The sequence below is a fragment of the Salvelinus sp. IW2-2015 genome, unplaced genomic scaffold, assembly GCF_002910315.2.
Source record: "Salvelinus sp. IW2-2015 unplaced genomic scaffold, ASM291031v2 Un_scaffold3449, whole genome shotgun sequence".
Classification (NCBI taxonomy): domain Eukaryota; kingdom Metazoa; phylum Chordata; class Actinopteri; order Salmoniformes; family Salmonidae; genus Salvelinus; species Salvelinus sp. IW2-2015.
Window position 1 is genome coordinate 108,259 of NW_019944729.1, and position 8,768 is coordinate 117,026.

Consider the following 8,768-nt stretch of genomic DNA (forward strand, 5'->3'; position numbering starts at 1 on the left):
GATAATCTAGGGTGGACATCTCTGTTTCAGTAGCTATCTAGTTAGTTAGCTAACTTCTAGGTGACATCATCTGTTTCAGTAGCTATCTAGTTAGTTTAGCTAACTATCTAGGTGACATCATCTGTTTCAGTAGCTATCTAGTTAGTTAGCTAACTGTCTAGGTGACTCATCTCTTGTTCAGTAGCTATCTAGTTAGTTAGCTAGATGTCTAGGTGACATCATCTGTTTCAGTAGCTATCTAGTTAGTTAGCTAACTGTCTAGGTGACATCATCTGTTTCAGTAGCTATCTAGTTAGTTAGCTAACTGTCTAGGTGACATCATCTGTTCCAGTAGTTTATCTAGTTAGTTAGCTAACTGTCTAGGTGCATCATCTGTTTCAGTGTATCTAGTTAGTTAGCTAACTGTCTAGGTGACATCATCTGTTTCAGTAGCTATCTAGTTAGTTAGCTAACTGTCTAGGTGACATCATCTGTTTCAGTAGTATCTAGTTAGTTAGCTAACTGTCTAGGTGACATCATCTGTTTCAGTAGCTATCTAGTTAGTTAGCTAGATGTCTAGGTGCATCATCTGAATATTGCCTGAATGTCTAAGACAACAGGTATCAGGTTGAGGGTTGGACCCGGTCAAGCCACTAGACATGGTATTAAGCTTGGTTGGGCAACATGGCTGCTAGCTTGTAGGGATGTAACCATTCACCAATATGCATTGGTCTCTGGTTCAGATGTTTAAGAAACACAACTGCATCGGTCTTCATATAACACACACACACCACAACACTCCGCTTACCTCCTCATCCTTGTACCAGGACAGTGACTCTGCAGTCAGGACGAACCAGTAGTCTTTGGACCCCCCCTTCATAATGCTTATGTTGATAGTGAGCCAGCCCCTCCGGATCACCTACACACAGCGGGACAGACCATTAGTTCAGGATAGGGGGTGAGAGAGAGAAGTAAAGGAGGAGGAGGAGGGTAGTGGTACCTGGTTTGGCATCCCTCTCTTCTTGTTGTTAATAGCAGCCGTAACAGTGGTCCTGTGTTGGGCGCTACAGGGGAAGACAGAGACCAGATAGAAAGACTATCACATACAGAGGGTGCTTCCCAATAATATCTCCTTCTTCCTGAAGTGTGCTCTCGTTCACTACTCCCCACGAGTTTAAAAGCATTGGATTGGTGAGTAGGCATGGGCTAGATAGGAGTTTCAGTATGTCAGTCGTTTCCTTTCAAATCAGTGAAGGGAAGTGAAACAGTGCACACTTTGGAGAAAGGAGAGATAGTTGGGACGCAGCCGTGGACAACTGACATGAAGTGGACAAAGTATAACCTTTACAGGATCAGTGGGTCCCCCGCGGGACGGTTGAGCTAACGTAGGCTATGGGATTAGCATGAGGTTGTAAGTAACAAGAACATTTCTCAGGACATAGACATATCTGATATTGACAGAAAGCTTACGTTTTTGTTCATCTAACTGCACTGTCCAATTTACAGTAGCTATTGCAGTGAAGAGATACCATGCTATAGTTTGAGGGAGTGCACAGTTATGAACTTGAAAATGTATTAATAAACCAATTAGGCACATTTTGGGCAGTCTTGATACAACATTTTGAACAGAAATGCAATGGTTCATTGGCTCAGTCTAAAACTTTGCACATACACTGCTGACATCTAGTGGCCAAAATCTAAATTGCACCTGGGTTGGAATAATACATGATGGCCTTTCTCTTGCATTTCAAAGATGATGGTACAAAAAATTACAAAATACGTTTTTTTATTATCTTTTACCAGATCTTTTATCCTTGCTACAGGATCAGTGGGTCCCCCCGCGGGACGGTTGAGCTAACGTAGGCTAATGGGATTAGCATGAGGTTGTAAGTAACAAGAACATTTCTCAGGACATAGACATATCTGATATTGACAGAAAGCTTACGTTTTTGTTCATCTAACTGCACTGTCCAATTTACAGTAGCTATTGCAGTGAAAGAATACCATGCTATWGTTTGAGGKGAGTGCACAGTTATGAACTTGAAAATGTATTAATAAACCAATTAGGCACATTTTGAGCAGTCTTGATACAACATTTTGAACAGAAATGCAATGGTTCATTGGCTCAGTCTAAAACTTTGCACATACACTGCTGACATCTAGTGGCCAAAATCTAAATTGCACCTGGGTTGGAATAATACATGATGGCCTTTCTCTTGCATTTCAAAGATGATGGTACAAAAAAATTACAAAATAACGTTTTTTTTTCTTTGTATTATCTTTTACCAGATCTTTTATCTTTGCTTCAGGTCCTGAGCTACAGGCAGTTAAATTTGGGTATGTCATTTTAGGCGAAAATTGGAAAAAAAGAGGCTAATCCTTAAGAGGTAGGTCGGTGCTAGGGGTTACCTAGGTGAAAGTTGAAAGGTCGGTGCTAGGGGTTACATAGTCAGGTGAAGGTTGATTGGTCGTTGCTAGGGGTTACAGTCAGCTGAACGTTGAAAGGTCGTTGCTAGGGGTTACTAGAGGTCAACTCACTTTGCGAAGCCAATGAAGTCCTCATGGTTTGTGTTGATGTAAGACAGCTCAATGTCAATCAACAGCAGCACCTGAGACAGACAGACAGACAGGACAGACAGGTCGGATCAAATCACATTTTTAGTCACATGCGCTGAATACATAATCGCACCTTACAGTGAAATGCTTACTTACGAGCTCCTAACCAACAGTGCCACAGGTTTAAAAAAAATACGGATAAGAATAAGAGAGAAAATAACAAGTTATTAAAGGAGCAGTAAAAAACAACAATATATACAGGGGGTGCCGGGTACAGAGTCAATGTGCGGGGCACCGCGTTAGTTGAGGTAGTATGTACAGTAGGTAGAGTTAATTAAAGGGACTATGCATAGATGACAACAGAGAGTGCCAGTGGTGTGGAGAGGAGCAATGTGATAGTCTGGGTAGCCATTTGACTAGATGTCAGCTCTCTTTCTCTCCCACTTGCCCTCTCTCTCTCTCTCCCATCTACCTCTCTCTCTCACCTGGAAACTCTGGTTTTGATGTCCTCTCCCACCTGGTCTCTGTTTTTTGATTTCTCTCTCACCTGGTCTTTGGTTTGAGTCTGTCATCTCACCTGGTCTTTGGTTTTGATTGTCTCTATCTCACCTGGTCTCTGGTTTTTATGTTCGATCTCACCTGGTCTCTGTTTTATGTCTCTCTCCTCCATTATCTCACCTGGTCTCTGGTTTGATTGTCTCCTCTTTCTCCACTATCTCTCTATCTCACCTGGTCTTGGTTTATATGTCTCCTCTCTCACCTGGTCTCTGTTTGATGTCCTCTCTACTGGTCTCTGTTTTGATGCTCTCTCTCACCTGGTCTCTGTTTTGATGTTCTCTCTATCTTCTTATCTCTCTCTCTCACCTGGTCTCTGGTTATGATGTTCTCTCTCTCACCTGGTCTCTGTGTATTGATGTCTCTATCTATCTCTCTCTCTCACCTGGTCTCTGGTTTTGATGTCTCTATCTCACTGTCTCTGGTTTGATGTTCTCTCTCACCTGGTCTCTGGTTTTGATGTCTCTCTCTCACCTGGTCTTTGGTTTTGATGTCTCGCTCTCTGACGTAGGTTGTGACGATTCTCTCCGTCTCTTCTCTCAGTCTAGGGTAGGAGCCCAAGCTGTGGACCAACCAATACTGCAGGTACTACACATACACACACACAATACTGCAATACTGACGCACATCACACACACACAACACACACACACACACACACACACACACACACACACACACCACACACACACACACACACACACACACACCACACACACCTCTCTCTAGCTCAGACACACACCATCCATCCTGGCCCATCAAACACACCCCTAGTGATTTGACATGTGTAGGACAACAGTTAACATAGACGGTCATGCAGGTAGCATTGATCCTGCTTGGTAGTATATCTGGTAATAAACTATCATCAACCAGTTTGAATCAAAGAACTAACACAAACTGGTTTTGAGGGTAGTTTTATCTGTTTAGCCAGCATGCTCCAATACTGTCATCAATATCCCACGGTACCCAGCATGCCACAAAACTGTCATCAATATCCCCACAGTATACCAGCATGCTCAAACAATACTAGTCATCCGAATATCCCACAGGTATCCCAGCAGCTCAACAATACTGTCATCAATATCCCACAGGTATCCCAGCATGTCACAATACTGTCGATCAATATCCCCAGCATGCTGCACAAAACTTCATCAAATATCCCAGCCATGCTCAACAATACTGTCATCAATATCCCAGCATAGCTCAAAATACTGTCATCAAATTATCCCGCAGCATGACTCAAGCCAATACTGTCATCAATATCCCACAATATCCCAAGCTGACACTAACACCATTGATTGATTAGTTAAGGAGATCCAATCTTGTCTGCTGTTTTTATCTTGCTCTCAACCATTATCTTCTCTTAGTTCCTAAAACTAACAGTCTAATTTGATCCAATCATGAGAGAGTAGTGAAAACCTCAACATGAACGAGTTACACCTTATTTTTAGCGATGTTAGCACAATGTGAGTTAGGAACAGAGGGAGATCTCAGAGAAGAGATTAAAGACACAGGAGACGTTCTGATTGGCAAAAGTTAGGTTGTGGACTGACAGTGGTTGGTAAGCATAGAAAGGATGTGTCACACAGAATGTCTTCCCCCTGAGCCACATAGGGGAACGATAAAGACAAAGGTCGGGCGCTGACTTTTAAGCTGCATCAAGGAGGTGAGTGTTTGATTGGGTAATCGAGGAGGGGTGGGTTGAAGGAGTTTGAAGCAACAATCAACTGGAAAGGGCGTGAATCAGAGGGGCTGTGATTTAGAGCAGGAGGTTGTGTCCAGGCCGACTACAGTGAGATCATAAATACCCAGAACCCTATTGGTCAAACAGGAAACAGCTTCCAATTGATCTTTCCACCCATTCTTTTTCCCATAGGACATTTTAAAAAAACACTTAAAATAAGGCTTGTTTGTTAGGCTTACCCTGGCGTGACTTCTGATAATCGTGTAAATCCTCTGGACATGACTAATCATATATTCGGCTCATTTACTCTCAGATTAAATAGCCATATTCATCTGGTTTACGTCTGGCAATTAGTCATGCCGAACACGCCAATGTTATGGGAGTGGGAGTACTAACAGACAGCAATACTTCTACCCAGAGTGGAAAATCAATCAATTGGAAGTAGAGGTGGGAGGAGAGAGACAGCATAGATGGAAAACACAAAATTCTTCATTTCTTCTCCATCCATCAATTTTATTGGGTATGTTTCAATAATGTCTCCTTCTCCTAAAGGTACACTCGCTTCACTACTTCCCAACAAATCAAAAAGCATTAGATTGGTGAAGGCATTGGGGCTAGAGAGGGAGTTTATCCACAGCATTCATTCGATTCCTTGAAAGGAAGTGAACGAGTCACTCTTTGATAAGGAGAACAATCTGACGCCAGCCCTGTCCCTCTTCTCTCTTCCCTCCTTCTTCTTTCCTTCCCTCCTTCTCTGTCCTCCCTCCACGTTATTCTATCTCTTAGCCTTTTCGGTACACTTCTTGCGGAGGAACTGAGCTCAGACAGGACAGTCGACGCATTTCAGACAGGGCTCTTTCAGTTAATGATCTCGCTTTTCACTATGGTCTCAAAGGCTAGGTCAGGGTGACACATGCCTTTGGAGCATCATGAGATGTAGTTTATCACGCTAGGCAGGAGAACCAGGGAGTGGGAGGAGTCATGGAATGGGATTCCGGAGTGGGAAGGTCATGGTGGGAATCAGGAAGTCCAGAAGCATAGAAACAATAAAGGAGAGATGTAGGGGAGCAGTGAAAGAGACAATACACATAAAAGAGAGAGTTGGAGGAGAAGAAACCAAGAGAGAGAAGAGAGACATGGAGGAAAATAAACACAGAGAGAAAGAGAAGAGAATGGAGGGAAGAAGAACCACAGAGAGAAAGGAGAGAGGATGGAGTATTATGAAGAGAGGAAGGAGGGAAAATAACACCAGAAGAGAAGAGAGAGACGATGGAGGGCAAGGATAAGAACACAGAGAGAGAAAGAGAGAGAGATGGGGGAGGAGAAGAACACCAGGAGAAAAAGAGGAGATGAGGGAGGGAGAAAAACAGAAGAGAATGAGAACATGGAGGGAAAATAACACAGAGAGAAGAGAGAGAGAGATGGAGGGAAGAACACACGAGAAAAGAGAAAGAGAGGAGAGAAACAACAGAGAGAGAGAAAAGAGAGAGATGGGAGGGAGAAGAACACAGAGAGAGAAAGAAGAGAGAGGATGAGGGAGAAGAACACAGAGAGAAAGAGACATGAGAGGAAGACACAGAGAGAGGAAAGAGAGAGATGAAGAAGGGGAGAAAACACAGAGAAGAAAAGAGACAGAGGGAAGAAAAGAAACAGAGAGAAAGAGAGAGAGGAGGGAGGAGAAGACACAGAGAGAAAGAGAAAGATGGAGGGAAAGAACACAGAGAGAAAAGAGAAATGGAGAGAGAGAACACAGAGAGAGAAAGAGAGATGGAGGGAGAGAAGAACACACAGAGAGAGAAAAAGAGACATGGAGGGAGAAGAACACACAGAGAGAGAAAAAAGACATGGAGGAGAAGAACAACAGAAGAGAAAGAGGAAAACTGGAGGAAAACACAGAGAAGAAAGAAAAGGGAGAGAGAGAAAGAGAGAGATGGAGGGAAAAGAACACAGAGAGAGAAGAGAGACATGAGAGAAGACAGAGAAGAAAAAGAACATGGAGAGAGAGAAAAGAGAGAGATGGAGGGAGAGAACACAGAGAGAGAAAGAAGAGATGGAGGGAAAAACACAGAGAGAGAAAGAGAGAATGGAGGAGAAGAAACAAGATGAGAAAAAGAGAAGAGGAGAAAACACACAGAAGAAAAGAGAACATGAGAGAAGACACAGAGAGGGAGAAAGAGAGAGAGATAAAGCATTTTGTTTAGTCAGTTAGTCATACTGGCATCTGTTACTAGACTTTGACATCCACTAAGTCACAATGGTGTGTGTGTGTGTGTGTGTGTGTGTGTGTGTGTGTGTGTGTGTGTGTGTGTGTGTGTGTGTGTGTGTGTGTGTGTGTGTGTGTGTGTGTGTGTTGTGTGGTGTGTGTGTGTGTGGTGTCCCATGGGTGTGCAATCTGCAGTTTGTCTTCAGGGGAACCAGAGACACGTGAGGAGAAACATAAACACTCTCACACGTCTAACATTACAACACCCTGAAACACTAGAAGCTCCACATCGCCCCCTGTGGCCAGGAGTAGCATAGCATGTCAGGCATTACAGGCTCCATGCTCCCTGTGTGAAGTCCCCTAGTACAGATCTAGGATCAGCTTCCCTTCCCCAATTCTAACCTAATCTTAACCATTAGTGGGGAAAATGCTAAACTGATCCCAGATCAGCTTTTAGGGTCAACCTCACCCTACACACGTACAATACCATGCAGTGCACTACCCTGGGCCTAGGTTAGCATGGTAGCATAAAACTAGCTCCACGGCCCCCCGTCGGTGCTGAACTAGCATGACAGTGCATCACAGGCTCCATTCAGTGCACTACCCTGGGGCCTATGTAGCATGTAGCATTAAAGCTAGCTCCATAGCGCCCCCGGTGTCCTGGAGTAGCATGACAGGGCTTACAGGCTCCATGCATGCACTACCCTAGTTAGCATGGTAGCATTAAAGACTAGCTCCATAGCGCCCCCATGGCTCTGGTAACATGACAGGGCTTACAGTCCATGCAGCGAGGTCACCTATTGTGCCAGCCACGCGGTGCACTGGCGCACGGTGTTGATGAGTTCCTGGATCACCAGGTCCATACATTTCAGACAGGGCTCTTTCAGTTTAATGATCTGCTTTTTCACTATGGCCTCAAAGGCTAGGTCAGGGGTGAACAGGCCTGTTCTGGAGGGGCACACAGACACACACACACACACATGTAGGTAGAGGCAGATGGACAGACACACAGACATGTAGGTAGAGGCAGATGGACAGACAAACAGACATGTAGGTAGAGGCAGATGGACAGACAGACACACAGACATGTAGGTGGAGACGGACAGACAGACATGTGGGTAGAAACAGACAGACAGACATAGACATGTAGTTGRAGACAGACAGGTAGACAGACAGACATGTGGGTAGAAACAGACAAACAAAGGTTTCCGTTARCCGGTAATAGCCGGCTTTTGGCCAATACATTTTTTTGAAAAGCCGATAAATAAAATTGCCGCAGGCCAATTGTTTGGGAGAAGAATAATCTTTTTTTAGCCTCTTCATTGATGGAAATACCAGTCGATCAAAATGTTCATAATTTAGTGGAATTAAAATTGTCTCGTATACAGTATATCCGTTACGCATCTTATTTATCACACGCGTACAGCACACAGATACAGAGTCGTTGAGCCTCTACCAGACAGCACGAGAGCTGCTGCGACAGCGTCTCAAACAGCAGATACACAACGAAAGGCTTCGTCAGCGCGCCACACAACACTACTCAAAGAACTACAAGCAGTATGAAAACATCTACTTAAATGTTTGAATCCTGAACGTTTTACTAGGTATAATGAGGCATGTCTTACCTTGCTTCAAAGTAGCCCAAATCAGATCATATCCATGGAGGCAATTATTTTATATTAACTTTATTTCATTGTCCAGTAGCCAAAGACACAACCCTGGTCATATTAACAACCCTGGTCATATTAACAACCCTGGTCATATTAACAACCCTGGTCATATTAACAACCC

General features: G+C 43.8%; 1 pseudogene; it reads right to left on the minus strand.

Moving 5' to 3' along the window:
* Positions 1 to 5,064, minus strand: part of LOC112075886 (dynamin-2-like) — a 39,147-nt pseudogene extending 34,083 nt beyond the window's left edge.
* Positions 5,065 to 8,768: the final 3,704 nt, after the last annotated feature.